Source organism: Cygnus olor, chromosome 6 (genome assembly GCF_009769625.2).
Source record: "Cygnus olor isolate bCygOlo1 chromosome 6, bCygOlo1.pri.v2, whole genome shotgun sequence".
NCBI lineage: Eukaryota > Metazoa > Chordata > Aves > Anseriformes > Anatidae > Cygnus > Cygnus olor.
The window spans coordinates 21766401-21789351 of record NC_049174.1 but is presented as its reverse complement, the minus strand read 5'-3'; the positions used below and the strand labels follow the sequence as shown (position 1 = coordinate 21789351).

The following is a 22951-nucleotide window of genomic DNA, read 5'->3' as shown; positions in this document are numbered from 1 at the left end:
TAGAAAGGAAACACTACTTTAAAATAAATCCTGCAAAAATCCTCATAGGCAACATACACAAAATCAGACTTGTTGGAAAAAGGGGACTTGGAGTAAACTTCTTCTTGTACTATCCTACATTGCTGTCAATTTGTACTGTGTAGTGTTTGCAGACATTCAGTCTGAAAGCAGTCTGACACCTGAGCCAGTTTTCCCTCTTCCAGGACAGGTCCCATGACTCCTAGACTTTGTCTTACTAGAGAGCTACAACACAATTGCAGAAGAATTTCATTCTCCATGAAGGTTGTTTTCTTACAGGAACAAGTGAAGCCAACTGCTGCGGTTGGTCTGGAGAGAGCTGGAAATATCAGGTTAAGGTATTGGTGTTTGTATGCAGAACTTTCATGATTCACTGGTATAACAAACTGTGATGATAAGGACGGTTAGGAATACCACAGCCTAACATATGCCTTTTCATTTTCTTTTCTTTTTAAAATTGCCCCATTTTTCCACTTTTTCCCCCACTTTTTCCTTTCTTCCACTCCATGCATCACATTCTGAACCACATCACAGTCCAAATATATGATATTCGTGCTTGAAAGCCCCACCAAGCAATGGATAAACTAGAGGGTAACACGTTTCTATACCAAAGGCAGTTTGACACTGCACACCATGCAGGCTGTTAATCTTTCTTTTCTGTCCTATGAACAAAACAGTGATTTAGTTGTATAGCAGGGATGCAGTTATCCAGAAGGAAAGCACTTATACTGATGACATCAAGCACAGGCATAAATGCACATCAACCACTGTTTCTGCTTTAAAATGATCTTTTTTGACTCTGTTGGCAGGGTAATATTTTCTCGTTTTCTTCTCTTTGCGAGTCTATGACAGATTTCACAACAAAGCAATCCTCCAGCACTTTTATAGCCAATGAATTGAGGAAAATGAGGGGTCCTGTCCATTAGTTCATTTTAAGTCCAGAGTACTGGCAGAATGGCAAGTATGGGAAAAAAAAAAGTATAAAAAACTACACTCCATAATATAGAAAACTTTCTGAACCACTACATAATAAAGAAATCTAGCTGTCCACATATGTGCACCAGTATTTCCTACTGAAGAACACTTTCAGTACATATTCATCCACCACGACACCTCCTATATAGGTTGAGGGAGAAGCGTAAAATGCATAAACTTGACTTCTAGGGAAAATTCCTCCAAAAATCAACCTATAAATTTGTGTTTTAAGTCCTAAAGTCTTTGTTCCCACTGTCTTCCCTTCCATTATAAACTGTTATACACGTAAATAAATATTCCTTTCTTAATAGTGGCAATGAGATTCACTGTTATATTTTATTTTTTACAGATAGTTTTTCTTTTTTAAAATATTCTATCACTGATTTTAACTGAATATTCCCTTCCTATTAAGAAAGGACATGCTTGTAAATAAGTATGCAACAGAAAAGATGACCTAAAAGAGACATGTACTTAGAGTGCATACTTTTTCCACATCTTTTCCTATTCTCTTTTGTACTCAGTCAACAGCTAAAGTTTTTCTCTCTTTCCCTATAAGGGAATGTTTCAACTAAGCTTTAAATTGTACACCTCTTCTGTTCTTTTCATTATTGATGTCAAAAGCCAAAGAACTACGTCTGAACATGGAGATCCAAACGAGACAGTATAATTTTATGCATGAATTTCTGATTTCTTTCGTATTTCTCCCTTTTCTTTTCCACATAAGACAGTTTGCTTTTGACTGCAACTGCACACTGGCCAGTCCCCTCTGATTATTCTCTAACTCCTGCATTGATAACATTAATGAGAATGTGTATGAATAGTTCTTTTATCTGCCCTCATTGAAGAGTATTTATTTCATTTATAAACAATATAGTACATTGATGTCTATTCTGATTTTTCTTTTTCTCTGTAGTGAAATTGTCCACAGTCACAATTCTGGAGCCAACTGACCATCAGAATTCTGTATCATGTAACAAAATTTGACTTTATTATTTACTATATGCCTTTATTTTACTAATTCCATTAGGTTATTTTTCCAGCTCATTAATAAATAATATTAGATTTCATAGAGAAACTTAAGGCACCTCTTACTCACTTTCCTAGGATGAAATCCTTCTAGCCAATTGTTGATTCATAGCAATACTTTGTCTTTCTGTAAATAGTTTTTTTTCTTCAACAAACTAACTTTGATGAACAATTCTTGCAAGTTCACTTTCATTTCTGTAAGGCCAAATTTCATGTCGGTGAAATCCCCTAGCTTGAGATTTGAATTTTCAAAATGCTAGATAATTGAATGGTGCTTGCATTTTATTTAGGCCTACATCAGCACCTGGCAGTGATTTTGAGAAAAGCGGCTGCAGACTCCCTGTCGGCGTATCACTATTTGCCTCAACATGTTGGGAGCACTCAGCAGTGTCTATTCCCTCACGACAAACTGTCATGCAATTAAAAGTAAATACAAAAATCACCAAAAGGAAAATGTTAATATTTCAAAATCTAATGTCATAGAAAGTATGGTTAGCCAGTCTGTGCATGCTTTTTACAAACTGTTATTTAGAAATAATTATATTAAAGAGATTGTTCGAGTCTTTTCTTTTAACATTAAACTCAGCATGACCATGTGTGAAATGATCCATCAGATTTCATCAAAGTTAAGAAACCCATATGGCTTGTATTACCACAGTTTAAAACTTTCTGTGATTCAAAGTTTGTCTATACTGCTCTTTAAAGAAATATTGAGCTAGATTACAACTTGTTTGTTTGGTGTAGGTAGCACAAAACCTACCTGTGAAGGTGGATGAAGGCTTAGGCTCCGCCTCACATGGGAAGCTCTGTGTTGTGAGACCTAACAGCAGGTACCAGACTGGTTCATTTGAAACTGAGCCCAAGCTGGATGGACATACCTGAGCTGCTGCTTTGATGGCAGCTTCAGTCTGTTTTGTGACCCCTAAGTGTAAGTAACTGTTAATGTACTGAAATAGCCCATGAATTCAAGTTATTCATTGTGTACATATACACATCACAAACAATAAAAATGCTATTTCTAAGTACTCAGTACATTTCTTTTTTTTTGTACCCGTATTGAGTTCTTTCTTTCAGTTCTGTTTAATGACAATTCTTTTCAAATGAAACTTGCTCTTAAAACTTCTAATGAGTCTCAGCATTTTCAGCTTAGTATCTAGATCTTTAAACCTATCGGAAGACCTTTATATGAACTGCACTTGAAACCTGATATTTTTATTTTTAATTCATCTTCCACGTCACAACTTCCAGGATGTATGTGAGAAAATGCCCCCTTTCAGGAGATGCTCAAGTATGCTTTATTTCCTACCTAGTTTTGTCAAATAGTATAATATCCTACATTATGAGTATATAATCTATACATTACGAGTATGCCTCTCAGCCATTTGAAAACCCAGTCTTTCAAAGGTAGCAGAGACCCAGAAAAAAGGACATGAAAAACTCAAGTAAATAATCCAAACATACAATTTAAAATGTTGTAAGACTTGCGTTTAGTAAGAACTTTCAGATAAACTCACTTTTACAATTCTCCTTTTTAAAGTCTTAAGAATATTTTCCCAATAACACAAAAGTAACAACAGCATTTCTAACAAACATATTACTTACATTTTGTAAGTAACTGAGAATCAAATGGGTAATAACTGAAATGACTGAATATTGCATCCACTCAAATGACTGTACTTAATGTAAGTTCTCTCAGACTGACAACACGTGTCTGTACAAGGAACACTTATCCTAAAAATACATTAGAAAAAAAAAAAAAACAACTTCACTTCCTGAAGTGCTGTCCAAAGTACAAAATAACATAAACAAGAATTCAAGTATTTTCTTGGGACTGGTGTTTGCAGATTGCAAAATAGCATCCCTTGTGTTTCAGAAAATGGAAACTACAACTGGCATGGGATGTTAAAAAAGAACACGAGAAAGAGCTGACATACCTGTTCTGATCTGAATTGTGCATTTTTCAGCAAGCTTCAGTGAAATGTGATATGTACTAGTTATTCTAAGATGAAAAGGCCTTGAAATAAATAATGCATGCAAATTCCATGTTTTACAGTAATGGAAATTGAAAAAGTATTTGCATTTTTTTATAACACAGAAATGTTAATAAATATTGTTTCAGCACAAAAAAAATAAATATTTTCTTTCTTCTTTTCTACCACTTGGTATTTACTTTCTCATTAAAATTTTGAAAATAAGATCGGTTATTAAATGGCTATTTTGCAGACAGTACAATGAATATGACACAAATTAATTAATAATTCATTGGATTATAGTATGATTAAAGGTGAACTAATAACAAAAGTCTTTAAGACTGCCTGTCATAAATCAACTGATTTCCAGGAAAAAGAAAAAAAAAAAAAAAAAGGAAAAAAAAAAAACACAACAAAAATATACAATAACTACAAGAAGTATTTTTTTTCACTATTTGTAAAATAGACAAACAGGGTGCCAAAGAAAACACAAATGTAAGATGACAAGACTGACATTAACTTCAGATTACATGGTATTTAAAAGACCTTTCAAATGCCATTCATTTACAATAATTTATCTCATGCTACTACACAAAATTAGGAGACCTGGGTCCTATTTTCTACAGACCAGCTGAGAAGCACAGGAAAATAGCCTAACATCTTGTGCCTCCATTTCTCATTTCTGATCGGAAAATGAGGATGATACCTAAGTGCTACCTTTACAAAGGTGTTAGGAGGGTTATTTAAGTACCATCTATAAAGCCCTTTGAGATCCCGAGAAGAAAAGCTCTGCAAAACTCAAGAAAAGCTCTACATAAGTGCAATATTATTACTGTAGTTCTTATTATGTTTATTGTTACTCTCCTCTACAGAACATAATAATTCTGAAGAGATTTACATTTGAACTTTGTAAGAATTCTGTTATCTGTTTAGAATTGCTCTTAAGGGTTCTGTAGAGGAAAGGCGATGCTCACAAAAGCACACTCAAATCTTTCCAAGGATCCCATCCTGCAAGGTATTCAGCATCTCTTGAGCAGCACAGAGCACTCTCAGCTGACTGTACTCACCATGTAGCAAAACTGGCCCTAGGATTTCAGGTGCCAGCATCACTATGAACAAGAATCCCAGCACAGAAATAAACATAATTCTACATTTCTTTTTTAGTTGCTTGTTAGACTACAATGGATAGGGCAAGCAGATATAGCTATTGAGTCCACCGCCTTGCTGCTTAGCAGAATACTGATGTGCTCAGCAAAGTGCCAAGTTCTCTTTACTGTCACTGATGTTGTAAACCGTCATGGAGAAAAAAAATGCCCAGGTGTCACTTCAGGTATTTTTTTCATTGCTGAACATTGAGTACAGACTGAACATTCAACTGGCTTATCATAATGTCCCATTTTACTTTTGATTTCTGAAAACAAACAAACAAACAAAAACCCAACAACTTTAAGGAATTTAAATAGTTGGGGTTTTTGGTTGGTTGGTTGGTTTTTCTGTTTTTCTGTGGCCTTTAAATACTACTCTTGTTCTAAAAAAAATGAGAGAATGGAAAATGGGACATGGATAAGAAGGAAGCATAGAAAACTAGGAAAGGAAGCTGGCATCACCTTACACATAAGTTTAAGAGTCAAAACTTTTCTACAATAACATGTTATTTTAAAGCCTCATCTCATAGCCTTTGACCAGATATTTCCTGATGCACTGATGGGAGCAAAAGGACTTCCAAAAAAACTGCTGGAGCACTTACAGAGAAAGAAGAGAAATATATTTTTAGTCTTGGAAGGGAATCTCCAAAAACTTTGCACGCTGTGAAAATCATTGTTCTGAATTTCACTTGAAGAGAAAATCACTCGCTTCTATGGTTCAGTAACCAAAACCTTATTGAGAAGCTTTATATTCTCCTCCATCTCCATGGAGAATTAGGTTGTTTGGAAAAAAAAATAAAAATATAAAAGACTTATAACTGTGTCCCCCCCCCCCCCCCCCCAAAAGTTTTAGGCCTTGAGGGTATTCATCAATAAGGTAAATTCTTATTTTCCAGAGGATTCTTGGCTCAACAATGCTCTATTTTGAGCCCTCTACATTAATATGCTCTGTTTAAGGTCCGATGGATCAAAAACGTTTGGGGAGATGGAGTAAATGAAGCTTGCAACAGGCAATGAAATAAAAAATGGTCATAATTCAAGATTATTACCACTAGAAAACTGCTATTTTTAAATATAATCTGTGTTTTTATTACATTTAGTAATTGCTAAACTCTCTACTGTCCTCCTTAGCTTCTTTTGGACCTCTCTCTGGGAAGCAACTGCTTCCAAAAATCTACTATTTTGCTGCAAGTTTCTTTAACACATCCTCATTGGTCATTTGTCTATATATATTTTCATTTCACTAGTAAGAAAGGATAATAAGAGAAATGAAACAAAAGAAAGATAAAATTAAAACCTTTGACTGATTTTCTTGGTTTAGGATATAGGTGATAGTGGGTAAGAAATATGGAAAGTGAAGTCATTCCTGACAGTCAAAAAGCACTGTTTGGCCAGTAAATCAGGAAGACACTCAGTCAGGTAAATGAGATCTCACGTGTACCAACACGAAACTTCTGCAGCAAAAATTAGCAATATTGATAGGTGGGTCTTTAAAATTAGAAGTATCTGTATTTATGGGCTTTATATGTAGTTAAAATGTCTGATTTAAGAAAAATATATAGTTGACAATAACAGAGTAATTACAGTCACAGCTTCAATCTGGCTGTATAAATCATTGTGATTCAACCTAAGTAGTAATAAAAATAAATGATATTTTTTTGGTTCATTACTGCTGATCTAATAAAATATGATGAACTAAAAAATTTCCTTAGTGAAATAGTCTCATAAAAATAACAATTTACTAATGGCTTCTTAACAACTTACGTGAATGCAATACAAAAATAATTATATTTTTAATAAAATAACCTTTTGGTAAGGAATTATTTTAACTGTATTCTAGTCCTCATAATATCTTTGTCCAAGAGGTTGCCTCTTCATAATTCAGATTTCACAGATTTACTAATGAGACAAGAAATTATTGACATAAAAATTTAATGGCCAATATTCACCGAGAAAAAGTTGTAGGATCAGGTACAAGAATACTAAGGCCAGGAAGTACAGAGAACAATAAAACATTCAAATAAAATATCCCAGAGCAAGTTTCTTCCCTGACTGTCCCTGTCCAAGCAGGCTTTGAACAGCAGGCTGCCTGTCCACTACTATTATTTTTTCAGATCCCATCAGTAGAAAATCATCTTTATTTTCACCACCAAATCCAAGTGGCAACAGCAAGAAAGCAATGCATAGCTCTTCTGAACAGTCTTCCTCATTAACTAGATACATTAAATCATTGCTGTGAAAGAAAATTTACAGGCATTTCCAGGTGCTATAACACCAGCTTTAGGTGAGATTACTCCCTTCAATTTTTTATTTATCTATTTATTAATCCTATGCCAGACCAAGCTGTCTGTCTGATGACTAGCAAGGTGGCCTTATCAACCTAAGAGGAGCAAGGCCTATGCCCAGACAAAGCCAAGCACAGCTTTGCACTAACTTCAGCAAAGCTGAGATGTTTTGCTAGGAATTGAGCCCTCGTCCCCTGGTGCCAGCAGGAGTAGGCCACATTATCAAGCCCTGGAAAATAACATTGGAGTTAAACCTTAGAGGTTTTCCCACTCAGTATATACTCAGGAGCTGGTAACAGAATGCTCAAATGCTTTGGTTGCACTGGCAAGCAACACGCAAATTGCCTTTCTGATGTTTCTTTATAAATCACATAACTGTTACAAGAAATAGCTTTTATTTTATCTACATGTCAAGACCTCACTTCAGTATTCCAGAAACACATAATCACACTTTGAATGAAGCTGGACGTTTGCTACAGTAAAGTCTGCAGAATCAGGCTCCAAAATGCAAGCTTTCATTCCCAGAATTCAATTGCAAAGCCAGAAATCACAGGTGATAACCCAACCCCTAAGTGCATATTATGAATTACTCTGACACTTAGTAAACATTACTGACTAAAATTCCAATCAGTTGAAAAAATTTTGGTTAAAGAGAAGAGTTGTCAAATGAGATAATGCTCTGGAGAGATGCCAAAATCCTCCTGTGTCAGTAGAAGACAAAACCACTAAAGCATGTAGAATTAGTTCGGGAGATGACTTTTTTTTTTTTTTTTTTTTTTGTCAAGCAAATGAAGTGCTCGTTTCCTGCACAGAAAGATTTAGAGGCCCTCTAGATTAAGTTAAAGTAAAGGATCAGCTTGAGCTCTGTAACCACAGATTTCTATATGTCTGGAACAAGGTATTTCCCAGTCCCTCACTGACACCTAGTAAAGGATGAGGGAAAGATCAACAAACAACAGAAAGGGGAATCAAAGCAAGTGTTTAGGAGCCCAGCAAGAAAGCTACATCAGTGTAACAGGCCAACCCATGCAGCATTCATCAAAATCTTTGTCGCTGCCAGGTGATGTATCCTGTGCACACAGGACTGGGCAGCAAGTTCCTGATAGCTATTAGTATTAGAAGCAGTTTAATCAAATCTTCTGTAGTAAAGGGTATTTATTTCTGAGAGGACAAATGACATATAAACTCTCTCTGAATATTCTTTATGAGGGGGATCCAAATATTCCAAAATTGACTGGAAGATTAAAAGCTAAAATGACAGATACGACATTCAGATGTCCATTGCAATAACTGTGGTACATCACATATGTCATGTATGAAAAATCAGGGAACTGCAACCATCAAATAACACAAGAAAGGGCAGACAAACTCCTGGAGAGAACTGGTTTTTACTAATGGTGGAGCAGTTGCTGCCCACAAAGCCTCAAAATACCGTGCTAGTCCTGAGCGAGGTATGGACAAGAGGAAGGACTTTACAGGGCATGAGTAACTTGTTCAGAAGCAAACATCTCATCTCCATTGTTTCTTAAGAAAGGAAGAGTAAGATACTAAAATTTATTGATGGAGTGCACTGGTAAATTGTCCAGACTCATCTGAAATGCATCACAAGGTTCTTACACAAACACAGACAGGACATATGGCAGGAGAATACTCTTTAAGAATCCGCATTTGCTCACATTCAGAAACACTTATGTATCTTAGCAATAAACTACAAATTCTACAAAACCACAGCGTATTCTGCTCATATGAACACTTAACTTTGTTGTTTAATAGAGATAATAGAAGTGTTGGAAGAAACAGGATCAAGGGAATTAGAGGAAATGCTCATTAAAACAAATTTAAAAGGTCTAATGATTAAAATATTGATTAATTAGCCAAACATTGATTAACAGTCACACTTTATCAACTACAAAGTTTCTAATTACTGCACCATTATTCCATAGATTGACCTGTTCTCTCTTGTCACTTACGATGAAGAACAATTTTTATTAAGTGGGTTTTGGATTTTTGACCTGTAAAATTTTAATAGGGAGTGCAAAGAGGGTGTCGTGTGTGGTTTGGCATTTTAGTCACTGAGGGACTCAGTTACTGTCTCTACTTAACCAAAGGCACAGAAGTACAAGTGGGATGTGAATACTCAGAGATAAAAGCCCTCCATCACGAAAAACAGATACATTTGAAATTGCTCTAAGTCTACTACAGTGAAAGAAGAAACTGTGTTGTTAAACTGCTCTGATTAATAATGACAAAATGTTTAAACGGCGCACCAGGATGTTGACCAGTCAAGTCATGTTTGCTAAGATACACAATAATTTAATGAGGAGGAATGAAACTAGAATCTCTTCTTAATCTTTTGTACCTACTCCAAAGCACCCCAGCCTCCCCTGGAGATGTGGCTATTTCACCATTCAAAAAAAAAAAAAAAAGGGGGTGGGGGGAAAGGAAAAGAAGCAACAGCAGTCAAGAACAAATAGTAATTCAGCTACCAAAATATTTCCCGCTATAGCAACCTAGGTCTCAGAAAACTGCCTCACACTTGAAACATATTCTCCAGAAAATTTATGGATGTCTCACATAAGACTATCTTGCTGATTTCAATAACTGTCCATTTAAATCTGTTGATGTAGCGTTTAAACCTTGCTTCACAAAAGAAAGAGCCTAATACACACACGGGGTTACACTCTCAATATAACTGTCTGAAAGTGATGGTCTGGATTTACTCCTGATGAGATCAGCTCTAAGGCCAGGAAGCAGATTTATAGTGTGAACATAAATGAGCATAGAGGAGGGGGACCTTTTTGATCATACATATGCTTGTCAGGCAAAATGTGCTCAAGACCTCATTGCCAAATAAGCAAGAGCAAGTAAGCCCCTTGCTGCCAGTGGAAAATGGCATCAGGAGGACAACTCTGAGCAGATGTACTGGGCTGACAGGTTCAATAGCCAAAACCTGGAAAAGGGCCATGAAAAAATTGGCTCTCAGGTTGTAACAGTGGGGCTGGGCTGTATTTCCTTCTGGCTAAAGTTATGGGTCTCACAGAGGGGCAATGTTTTAGAGACCTGTATCATTCTTCAGCAGCGTAAAGGAAAAAGTGGAGCAAGCGCCATGCCAAGGTCTGAAATATCCGACTACACCAGCTTCTGCACATTGAGAAAATAACTGCTTCACACAGATAGTGGTACTCAACAGCAACTGAAGGAATTAACACCATAGTAAACAGGTAGATGTCCTTGGCCTTTCCACTCTATCCTTCTGTTATACTGTCTATTTTAACCAAAACAATTCCTTTACTTCTATCCTCCACATCAGCAAAATACAACCTATTTCATTTCCATTATACACCATATGGCCTCCTGATCTGCCTTCTTGGTTTTTTACACCAGAAAAGCTGTTACATTTATAATGCAATTATAACTTAAATCCACAAAGACCATTTACAGCATAATCAGACAAGTCTGCTTGTGTGTTATCCTGCTAAGCCAAGGTTTATGGGTTTTCTCAGGTTACTCAATGAGAGAAAAAAAAAAAAAAAAGCACACTTCAGAACCCTCCTCCCTCCCTGCGTTTATACATACCCAAGTTTGCACTGATACAGTAAAAAATACCCATGTAGAACCAGCTAAAGGGTGTTTTAGGGTAAAAGTCAGAAATCAAGTATTTCTCTTTTAATTAAGCTAAATTCCAAGGTTCTTTGGTCCTCCCAGAAGTCACACCAAGGGGTACAGCAATTCAGTACACAGTACTTGCAAGTCACGGACCCTTTTTCTTTGTTGCACGTGGGGACCACACTCATGGCGTGGTAAGCAATAATGCTTAAAACGGGAGAACAGTGCTGAGGCATCATGAGAAGGTTCACCTCAGCAGAGGACCCCAGTCCCCCAGTCCAGCCCTGGGTGGGTCTGCTGGGGAATCTGCCCAGGGCTCTCCCCCAGCCCACACGGGTCTTCTTCACCCCCCCGCCCCATACCATGGTGCTTGGGACTGTGGTAACCTGTGAGGCAAAGCAGCAGCTTTGCAAGGTTCACAGCGCCACATGACCACTCCTAACTTGCGTTTTCCCCTTCAGTGTTGTGCTTCCCAAGGTTAATATTACTTCATGTGACTTGTAAAGCATAGCTTTGTGTGTGTGTGTGTGTGTGTGTGTATGATTGCTAAGAACGCAAGAATGTGATCCTAACTGGTAAGAGACAATAAAACAAGGGTTTAACAAAGCATCCCTTTGCCATCACATTAGGATTTGCAGTCCATAAGGTTGATTTTATTGTTAACAGCAATGTGTAATCGTTGTTTCAGTGTCACGACAAATATCTAGAGTCATGTGTGTGCAATACTGAAAACTTAAATCCCACATTTAATGGAATATTACCTACTACCTATAGGTAGCACCAATATAACATTTTTTTTGCAAGCCATAATAATACACTGTGAGTATACCAAATCTGAGATATTACTAATGTGCCAGTAAAGTACAAAGAAACTGTAGTGAGCAAGTGAGAAGTCAGCAAGGAATCTATCTGCCTAAGGATGCTTCCAAAATAGAAATATTAGTTGATGTTTCTGAGGGGAACAGAGGGCTCTTAAAAAAAAGCCTTCATAGTAAGGAATCTTTTGATCATCACTGATAACTAGAAAACCTTTGTAAGATATAATTTCATTTATTTTAAAATTTCTTGACTTCTCCACTCTACTTGGCTGCTTACTGCTAAAATTTACTTCTTTTCTCCTCCTTTGCAGCCCCTTCACCACATTCCTGACTTCGTACGCTTTACCTCATGTCTTTTTAAGATCACCTATTCTCCCACTCTTCTACTTAGCAAATGCCTTCTTAATTAAATAAGCTCTTCACCTCCCCCCCTGCCCCAAAAGTATAATAATGAAATTATTAGTGATGGAATGCTAGCGAGTAATGTGAACAGTGAGTACTTTAAGGCAGAAGTTATTTTATGTTCTAGTGGTTAGCCTAAGATCATATTCTTATGTGATCCTTAGGTACTGTCACTAAACATAGCACTACTGGTGGTGATGCCTCTACAAATGTGTATTAACTCTCTCTGTTAAGATGCATCTCCCTGTCCAAATCCGTTCAACTGTGAATCCCATTATGAACATCTTCAGTTTCATTTTAAGAAAAAAATGCAAGAGATACTGATTTACAGAATCTAAAAGATAATAAAATATGTATTCCTGTCCATATTTCAGAATCAATCACACTAAGCTGAGACAAATTATGCTTAAAAATGTAAAGTGGGGTAGCTTTACCAGTTTCATGCAGAGCAATTATTTTACAATTAATAATGGATTAACAGATAACAAAATCTATGAATTGTTCCCTGGTCATAGTTACTGTTTTGTAAACTCACACTTGCATTTCAATCAGTACCGTTTCCATCTCCCCTACCAAAAGGGATAGTGAAAGAAAACCTGTAGACCGAAGATGACGTAGGATCACGCTGAGTACCGTGTGACTGATATGGGGCTGCAGGCTTCCCAGTCAGCTGGGACTGGCAATTCCATTTCCTGCATCTGGGGTAGGACAGGTGCTGTCTGGCCCTAGCAAAAGACCTATATATTCCATCCAACCCAAAAATTATGGCTATCAACTCCTTTCCCACCTCCCCAAAATTACTCTGGGAGGGATCATTACTGCTTGGGATCATGACAGCCTCACGTGTAGCTGAAAATAGAATATTTCCAGCTGTCTTTCAGATGTCGTTTACTTAACTGCACTTCTTCCACTAATTGCGATATCAGACATGGAAAACCTCACCTGGGCAGGTTTGGGATTGCTTGAATACAAAAAAAAGGCAATTCTTTTCGCTGTGAAGAGATGTCCTATTTTAGATGTAAAATAGTAATTTAGAAAAGCAAATTTTATTTTTTAATTCTAATTATTTGTCTGCAGCTTTGTTTCTGTGGTATTTAGTCCAAGTATGCTGCGTTATTCTTGATATTAATTTTCTTGAACACTCTAGACAATTTCTGTGTTCTAAAACACAGTTTGTACCTCATGCATGATTAGGGAGATTTAGTTACTGGAAGGAAATAGTTCAAGCCCTTCTTTTTAAAAATAGACACATCCAAAAGCAGCACTTACAGAAGTCTCTTCAAGTAGACCCTGGTAAAATGTAATCACAGAGAATGAAGTTGATTCCTGTGTGCAGTGAGAACATAAAGCTTATGCACCACTTAAGTCTTTAAAATAGGGTTTAAGTAGGAGTTAAGCATGTTTTTTTCAGGCACTCTTCATGGGGTAAAATTTACCCACAGAAGGCCTGAATAACTGGAGCAAAGGGCAGTGAGGACCACACAAAAGGAAGGGGTAGGGAATCACGCATCAACATGGTAACGGTTGGTAAAGGTCAGCTTCCTACTGATAAGAAAGTGTACACGCTGTATGTATCTGGCAGATCTCCCTGACAGTGGCTGGTAATCTATGGAGAGATTTTTTAGAAGGGCTTGAGCAGCAGCCTCACTGCACAATTACTATTATTCCCTAAATAGTTGCTGTATTCAGTGCTCATTTGCCACAAACAATATATATATAGTAAAGGAGGAACACTAGGTGCCCCTAAAATGATATACAGTTAAAACAGAAGATCCAAAATAAGTTCTTAGCAAAATATAAATTTTCATGTCATCTTATTTCCTCCAGTGTCGGTGCAGAATTTTCCCCTGAGACAAAAGCTTATCTCCACTTGGAAGAGGCGTTGCAATCATCTGCACAAAAACATCTGCAGGAACCAACAGAAAACAAACAACACCATGAGCAAAGAAAACAAACAACTGAACAGACCATATTCAGGTTTGGATTCAAATCAGCAATAGCTAGACTATTTGCCACCAAAAGCTAAATGGTATGCCTCCTTTGACTTATGCCACGGGTCTTACGCTTTTTTGCTCACGGTTGACTTAAGCCATCTTTGACTTTGAACCCTCTAGCTTTTATCAGTTTGCATCATAACCACAGTGTTATTCAGGCTTATATTTTTTAGCGTGTGCATGCACCCACGCACCCACACAGAGAGGAAAATAAGGAAATTTTTATCATTATAGTATTTTGGCAGCATAATGGGAATAGACAGCAACTACTTTGTGTTACAAATTTGAATGTGAAATTTCAGAAAACCTCCTTGCATTAAAAATGAATTAACTGTGTGATTATTAATTGTGCATATTCCAATCCCTTTGTGCTGTACTGCATGTTTCTTGAATCTCATTTGAATCCTTTGGCTAAGTAATGTGTCAAGGGGGGTACTAGCCTGAATGCCTGAGTTATTTAAAAAGCAGGACAGCACTTCCAGATTAGAATACCAATGAGTGGGGTTAAAAAGGCTCTACTGTAGTTGGAGGGCAGCTCTCAGTCTGAGTAGTACCTGAAAAGGACCTCTATGGACTAATTTTCAGAATCACATTGTAATGTGGGCTCATGTCAATCATCAGAACAGACAGCTTCATCCCATGATATAAACTAGTTATACATTCAAGAGCTGCCAGAGGATCTTCATTAAAAAGGGACTTAGCATTAAAAGAAGAAGGTTGTTTTATTATAATACTTCAAACACAGTTTTTTGTTTTATATGTTCTCAGAAATCTTTTTTGTTCTTCTTCACAATATCAAAAAAGTGCCACAGAAGCAGCAAAAACATTAAATATTCCAATTTTTAATGGGAATCAAGGTAGCTTTCTGGTTTAAGGCATTAAAAATCATATACATTTTTCTAAATATATTCATGCCTTTGAATAACAAAAAGAAGTCTCTAGATGTAATAGGAGGATGTTTTTAATCTTTTGTGAGAAGGGATTTGCAGAGCTGACTACTCAAGGTACAATATCTACTGGCAAAGTATATCAGTGAGAGCTTTATACATATAAATTTGTATAAAACCTTTGGGCTATCCACAAGCTTCCAGATACCAGTTAGATATTACAATCCATGTCATTAAAATTTAATATGATTGTGTTAAGAAGAAAACATTAACAATATCCATGTAAGTAAATCATTGACACAGTAATCTAGTATTTCAAGAAACCTTAACAGGGGTTTATTAAAAAATAAATAGATAAATGTATCTATTTACCTATATGGGTGTCATTTCAAAGAACATGATTTAAATATAATTTCACAAGTCATGCAACTTCCTCAAAGTAACTGGAACATTTTGATCTAAAATTGCTGCTGCATACCTACTTCCTACCAGGATAAAGAGTTTATAGGAAATTATTTGAAATAAGAAGGTGTTCCTTTATAAGAATACAGTGTAGAGTCTAACTGGTTTTGTGCTTACCTTTTTAAGCTATAATACTTATATTCTGCATTATTTCCTGTCCTGAGAGATGTTTATTTTTATTTTTTAAGAAGCTTAGTCATCGTAAAAAAAATAAGACACATTCTTAGTAATAGTAATACCTAGCATTTCATTGTACAGTGTTTTCTATGTTCTATTATTGCCCTCACAATTATTAGACAATTAATAACAAGTTAGTGAGTTCTCCTGTTGCCCTCATTACCATAACATCTAGCACCTCTCCAACACTAAAAAATTTCACTTCTGAATGTCCTGTGAAGCAGGAAATATTATCCTCCCTGTTTTACAGATGGGAGACTGAGGTGCAGAGGTTCTTATTCCCATATTCACATTTTATAATTATGGTAGCATTAAAGGTAATGGGATTGCTTTTAAAACAAAGTTATTCACATCATCAGTGAGAAGATGAAAAAAATGGCACAAAGAGATTTAAGTAAATTTAACAAGGTTGCAGAGGAACCAAAGTCTTAATTAAAACCGAGATGTTCTTGTCTCCTATTTCTCTGGACAGACTACTAGACTTTCTATATTTATTTTTAATGTAAATCAGTTATGACGGGTTATAACAGTAACCGTGCATGATATGATATGATAATACAATATATTGCATTTTTCAGTGACTCTCTTCAGACAATTCTCTGGAAGCAGTATCATTAAAAATGAGTTTCAAGAGCTTAGAAAACCCTCCCAGTGAGTGAGTTCTTCCAAACTCACATGAACCCAGGGATATCTTAATTAAAGTCTTTCTGATGTTTAAAGATAAAACAGACATAACAATCCTTGCTCTTTGGGGTTCTTAAAAGAACTCTTTTGAGGAAACCTTCTCTCTCCGCCATGCTCAAGCCTTGAATTACACATAAACGCACACAAAATATCCACCTCAAAAAACACACTACAGAATGAGAGCATGACAATTACTTTGAAGTGCTAGCACCTTTGCTAGCCCTTGTCCTTGGAGCAGTTAGCAGTTCAATCTTTGATTCAGCCTTTATCGCTGCCTAACAGGTAAATGGTGTTCCAATCTTCAGCCTGAAGCACACACATCTGGAGGACTTGTTCAGCATAGTTCAAACCTCTGGCACAGAGCTCTTGTCAGCATTATCAAAGTCAAGAAATTAAGGGATGAATGAAAGCTTGCTTTTCTGCAACTGATTATATATAAAGAAATATAGTGCAGCAATAAATAGGTCAAAAAAGGATCCACAACACAAAAGCGTTCAGTGAGACTGCAATTGCTGCCAACCATCTGTTGGCCATTCATGGTTCCCTCTAAGCCTGTGCAATCTCCAAAGATACACTGCACCTCATACGATCAAGTCTTGTATTCACAGCCTCTCGTACTGAGCATGTTTTTAAGAGTGCCTTCTGAAATGGTATGACAGAGGACAGCATTGACCTTGCTTCCATCATTTGGATCTGCAAAGGGTATTGCAAGAAGCCTTATGTCTTAGAGCATGCAGACTTATAAAAGAAAGTCTTCTGCAAGGCTAGCCCAACTTTCTGCCTTCAGATTTTGGAAAGCTATTGTGCATTGTGCAGTTTTACATTGCTTGCGGGGATTTCCAGAGTTTATTCTAGAAGATACTGCTTATTTACTGCAAAAAGAATTTTTACTTTTGTTAAACAATGCAGATGCCTGTGCAATGAGTTCCCATCAAATTATACAGCTGATTACCCTTGGCACCTCATTTGAAAGATTGTGAGAGTATCTTTAGCAGTAAATCCGCAGTCCTGTAATTTCAAATCAAACTCCAGAAAGAAATAAGAGAAAGTCATTTTGTCATAATTCTGCTGGCTACAGTAATTGCTTAACACTTCTGAATTCAGTGCAATATATTCTGTGCATTGTCTTCCTTTAACACCTCCTGTACGCTTATGTTCACCTTGTCCATGTGTCCCCCCCTGCTTTTCTATATGCTGATTACACCGATTTGGAAGCTCAACACCTTTTTAAAATATAAAAATAATTTTGCAGGTGACTTCCAAAGGGGAAGAAATACCTGTAGTTCAATCCTGTACTTTCAATCCCTCTACTTAAGGAAAGAGGTGAGATGCAGGTACGCAAGGTAAGTATCCTTGACCAAGTGAACACATCTGGAGACAAAGGAATTAGGACCTTCTATGACATCAGATTATCAGAAACTGCCTCCTAACTTCAGTTGTCAAGTCTCACAATTTCAGAGCTATAGTTAGTGGTTTATATTGGCACCTGCAGTCAAAAGCATGTGGAAGAAATAGATTCCCTATAATAAAAATTCCAAGTTATGCAATTCATGCAACTTTGCAAGTCTCAGGCTCCATGGAGAGTGAGCACTTAGTGGGACTTGAACAAAAGGAGATTATCAGAGCGCTTTGAGGAGTGTCGATATTCGCCTTCCCAGAACACAGCACTGGAAAAGGCCTATGTGTTACTCAAACTGCAAAATCCTCAACTGCTCCTCTGTGCAACACTAATTCAGCTAAGATTTGACTAAGTCGATGGGTTTCACAAACAGACTCTATTAGACAGCCACAAACTGCAGGTTCCCTGGAGCGTGCAGATGCCTGGTAATGAATACTCTGCTACAGAGACTGAAAGCTTCATTGAGAGAAATAAAGGTAAAAAGTGATTCCAAAACAACCAAATGAATTACAAGAAACAGCCTGAGGTAAAAAATCAGCTTGTCCCAGGCTTCTTAGGTCCTGGGAAGTCTTAGCTAGCACTTTGTTCTGCCCCAAAATTATTGATTAGAGGATAAAGACACTGTAACATCCATGATACGGTAGCAGACATTAATTGATTCTGCAAGAGCACCTGTGGCAGCATTAGCAAACTCATCCACTTTCACTGCTTATTGCAAAGAAAAGCAGCGTTTTGTCAAATAGCCTCAAGGTGGCAAGTTGACCCATTCCAGAAATGAAAGTGACAGTTTTCAGACACCTGAAAACTCTGAATGGCCTTCAGCAGCAGTTGAAGAGATTAGAATTATCATCATACAGCACAAAATTAACATAAAGAAATCAATATGACTAAAACAATTGTATCCATCTTTAAAAAAGCTACTAAATAAAATATATTGATGCAAAATTAGTCTTAATTAAGTCCAAATTAAGTTAGTTTTCTCATTAATGAAATCCAAATCACTCAACTTTTCAGCAAACCTGCAAAAGCTTCCAAAGATACCTTTTCTAAACAATGATGTACACTTCAGTAGCTTGAAATATCTTTGGTTTTAAGTATGAAGCATACTTTGTCTACAAATGGCTTAAAGGGTTTTTTAGAAAACATTAAGAAATTAATCATCTGAATGAAGCCACTTTAATTACAAAGGAGGGGAAAAAATAATATTTGACCTTATTTTTGACATTGTTATTTTACTTCATACTATAAAAGGGGTATTGAGTGTCCCCCCTTGTCAAAGGCCTGTAGCCATCACTACACCAGAGAACCTCACATAGGTTTTTATTTTTTTCTGAAAACGCTTTAACTCCAGGATTTGATGTCTGGTCTCTTCTTCACAGGCATATCTCTTTAAAGGCGACTTTCTCTTTGTCATTAATGTGTAAGCCAGTCAGTCAGACCTTTTTAATAAGCAGTTGAAGAGCCACTGTCTTTAGCACACAAAACTAACAAAAGGCTCATTAGTCAAATGAACAAAGAACAGTTTGAATATCAATGTATTATTTTACAGGAAAGCTTCCTCCAAGAGAATCTCAATGCAATCCTTTTTACTGGGTTTTCTTGTGTCCAAATTTTAATGTTCTGGACCCTACCTATGAAAAATTGATGAGCAAAGAAAGCTGTTAAAAGAAGACATCCATTGGATGTCGTTCTTGCAATGGACCACTGTATTCAACAATAATTCAGAAAGTAGAGAACAAGCTTTCTTCTTTTTCCCCCCCCCCATTTTTTTCTTTTTTTGCCTTTTTTGAGTTAAACTTGTCTACGTCTGAAAATTTTTTTTCTGCTGTGTCAGTGATCTGTTGCATAAATAACCTTGCATCAATTAGCAAGGTCATTTAAATGACCTCTGAACAGCAGAAGAGGCCAACAAAACTATACAAAATTCAATAAAAATCTCCTGTTCATGTCGCAAGTATAGAGTGAAATCTCTGTTTGGATTGTCCATAAGCAATTTGGAAGTTATAAAAGTTGCATATAAAGACTTCATGAAACTAAATTCAGAGAACAACAAGTCAAATCCTTAATTATTTATTAAAAGAAAGGAGAAAAATCTGAGCAATTATTTTGTAGAGATAGTGCACGATGTGTTTTCTTTATACACTCGAAGGTATCATTTATCCACTTTAGTCAAGAAATGTTCACAAAACACACTGGAAGTACCATAAAGTGTAAACATACAGAAGGTTTCCGCACAAACAAGCAACGTGGTACCACAACATTTTTCATTTCGTGCTTCCTAGACTCACCATGCAAACACAGATACTCAATGTTAATATATTATTTTGTTATTGTAATGGCATAATTAAAAAATAAAGATGGATCCATCTGTATCCAGTTTCTGTATCTGTATCATTACAACAGTTGGGTTTTAGATAACTGCCATCATCTTACCCCTGCCATCACAATGGTTCCAAACAATGTTTACCAATATGGTGATAAGTGTTATATAATAAATGGCAAATCTAATGCCCAAAATTTGCTCTCTTGGCAAATCATAGACACATGGTAGCTAGCATACTTGTCCATTAAAAACCTGTAGAGCATAATCAGCATGTTTCTCTCAAAATGTAGCACTGTTCTCCAGACACTATTCTGTTTCAAAACAACATTGTGAAAAACTTCATACTGAAAGAGAAGAAAAAAAGCTGCAAATGGACATAAAATGTACAGTTGGATAATAATTATAATTAAAAAGTTAAGACACTCAGGGGAATGAATGTGTAATAAAGATCCATCTAGATGTGTTGTTAGGCACTAAAATTACGACAAGTGCTTTCAACCACTAAAGTGTGCCTTTAAGGCATATTAGTATAGGTTGAAGGGTTTTGTCTTAATGCTGTGACATGGAACAGCAAAGATTAGCAGGAAACCTTGGAGGTGCAGGACCAAACTAGATGAAATTTGTAATCATGTCTGATTATTATGGCAAGTCCACACCAAGATGCAGAAACAGAGAAAAGAGCAAAGAAAAACATCCAAACTGATTCCAGAAATGAATACTAAAAATGGAAAATCATAGAGTTCTTTCTTTTGTTAAAGAAACAAAAGTGTTAACTAGAGAACTTTTGGGCAAAACACATTGGAATTAAGGAATGCTTCTAATACAGAATTGCAGAAAAGCCTGCCCTATAAAGGTCAGAAAATAGAACACTAAAAGTGGCTAGAGAACTGGCTTGTATATCTGATACAAAGGTTACCTGTGGGTATGCAGGGAGTTTATAAGTAAGATGATGCTGTGAGCATTAGAATTTGCACTGGGCTTTTTTTGTGTCTTTTCTTTTTTTTTATTTTTCCCCCTCTTTCTATATTGATGACCTGGCAGAAGAAATGTGAAGAAAGGTGAGACAGTTTTTGCTGACACAAAAATGGGATGAGGGAATCAGTCAATACAAAAGTAAAGAGCAATATAGATCAGAAAGTCTTAGGACAAACTAGGATTGTGAATGGAGAGAAGCAAGTTCCAGAAGTTACCAAAAATAATAAAATAATCAAGCAAGAAATGAGAATCATTAGATCAAAACTAATCTCCTTTGCAAAGAATAGGAATGTGATAAAATATGATGTATTTTGGAGTATAAACACATTATTCGCCATAACGTAGTGATTTACAGTGGTGAAAAGGCAAAACAAATTCTGAATTGGATAAGCAGCAAAGTCAATTGAGGGAAGCTCACCATAATAAGCAAGCAGTCCAGCCAGCGTGGCATAACACCAATAAGTTATTACCTCAGTAAAGAAAGCATAGTCTAGCATCGCTGAGTGTACAACAAAGCAGAGTAACTTTATATGGTAAAACTGGGATGTGGAAACCTTGATTATTTATAAAGCTGAGGGAAATTTTGTGGTTGTTGGAAAGTGGAGGCGATTAAGAGGAACCTCTATTAAGGTACACACAATCCTGGAGGGAACAGAAAGGAGAGATGCTGCAGGCTATCTGAGCTGGTGTTAAATAAAAGTACAAGGGGTTATGAACTTCAGCTTGGGGGAGAATTGGACACTAAAAGAATTTAGGTAGAGTTTTCTTGCACTTCTGCCCTTAGTGGAAAAACCTACCAAGGCCAGACATTGTAATAAGCAGTATACAAAAGGAAATGTTGGACAAGTAGGAAATAAAGTGTATTGTGGTGTGACTGTCCATTTAAAGTTCTACGGCAGCTATTGTAAGGGTCTTTTGCCCTCCATCTGTCAGAAACTTTCCCAGCTTTCCAAAAGTTAAGTCGCTTAATTCACTTTGGGAAAATAATAATAATAATAAAAATTAAACTAGCTCAAATACTTGAATTCCTAGGATATAATTCAAAAATACAAAAGTCTAATAACAATAATGCCATGCACCATGTACTATAAGACCTAGCATAACTTAGATTTTATATTAATTTAATTGCTAATGGGAGGTGTCAGGTGAGATTAAGAAAACAAAAAACTTACACTCATATTCCTTGAAGAGAACCTATAGCTTTGAGGCTTAGAGTACAACTTCAGTTTTTGTACCAAACTTTTCTAGGTATCCCTCCCCAAAATATCAGGATAGCGTAAAGGTCATGCCAATGGTATTGAATTTTGGACAGAGAATCTAATCACAAAGTACCAACAAAAAAAAGTCAGACAGAGGACAGCACCACTGGATTACTACCAATTTATAATGAATATAACCCTAAGAGATATTAATATGTGTTCTAAAGCCAAGTGTTAGAAGTTTCCATATTGAAGTTTCCTCCCCGCCAAAGATGAATCTTTGAAATGTATTCGTTTTAACCAAGCTACTTCTGAAATCCTTTATATTTTGGGGGTTTTCATGATCCTCTTCTCCAAAGACTCCTAAGGCCCTTCCCCGTCCTCCTTTCTAGTCTTTTTTTTTTTTTTTTTTCCCTAAGGTAAAATATTGCATTTGACCTGAAATTAACTGGCAGGCCTACTGAAAACAAAATATCAATCCTAAGCAAATTTGATTGTTTTTACAAACTTCTGCTGATGATTATTATTTCCTCTTGTATATAGCCACTCCATGTGACAGCACTGTTAACCTGCTTTTCTGTTTGGTCACCTCGGTTCCCCAAGGCA

At 36.4% G+C, this 22951-nt stretch overlaps 1 long non-coding RNA gene across 2 annotated transcripts in view; it reads right to left on the bottom strand.

Annotated features, from left to right (window-relative positions):
* Positions 1-12614: 12614 nt before the first annotated feature.
* The window catches only part of LOC121072455, a 109804-nt gene continuing 99467 nt past the window's right edge, over positions 12615-22951 (bottom strand). For both annotated transcript variants that reach the window (XR_005821229.1, XR_005821228.1), the window contains exon 4: positions 12615-14151. This is a non-coding gene — a long non-coding RNA (uncharacterized LOC121072455). The remainder of the gene's footprint in view (positions 14152-22951) is intronic.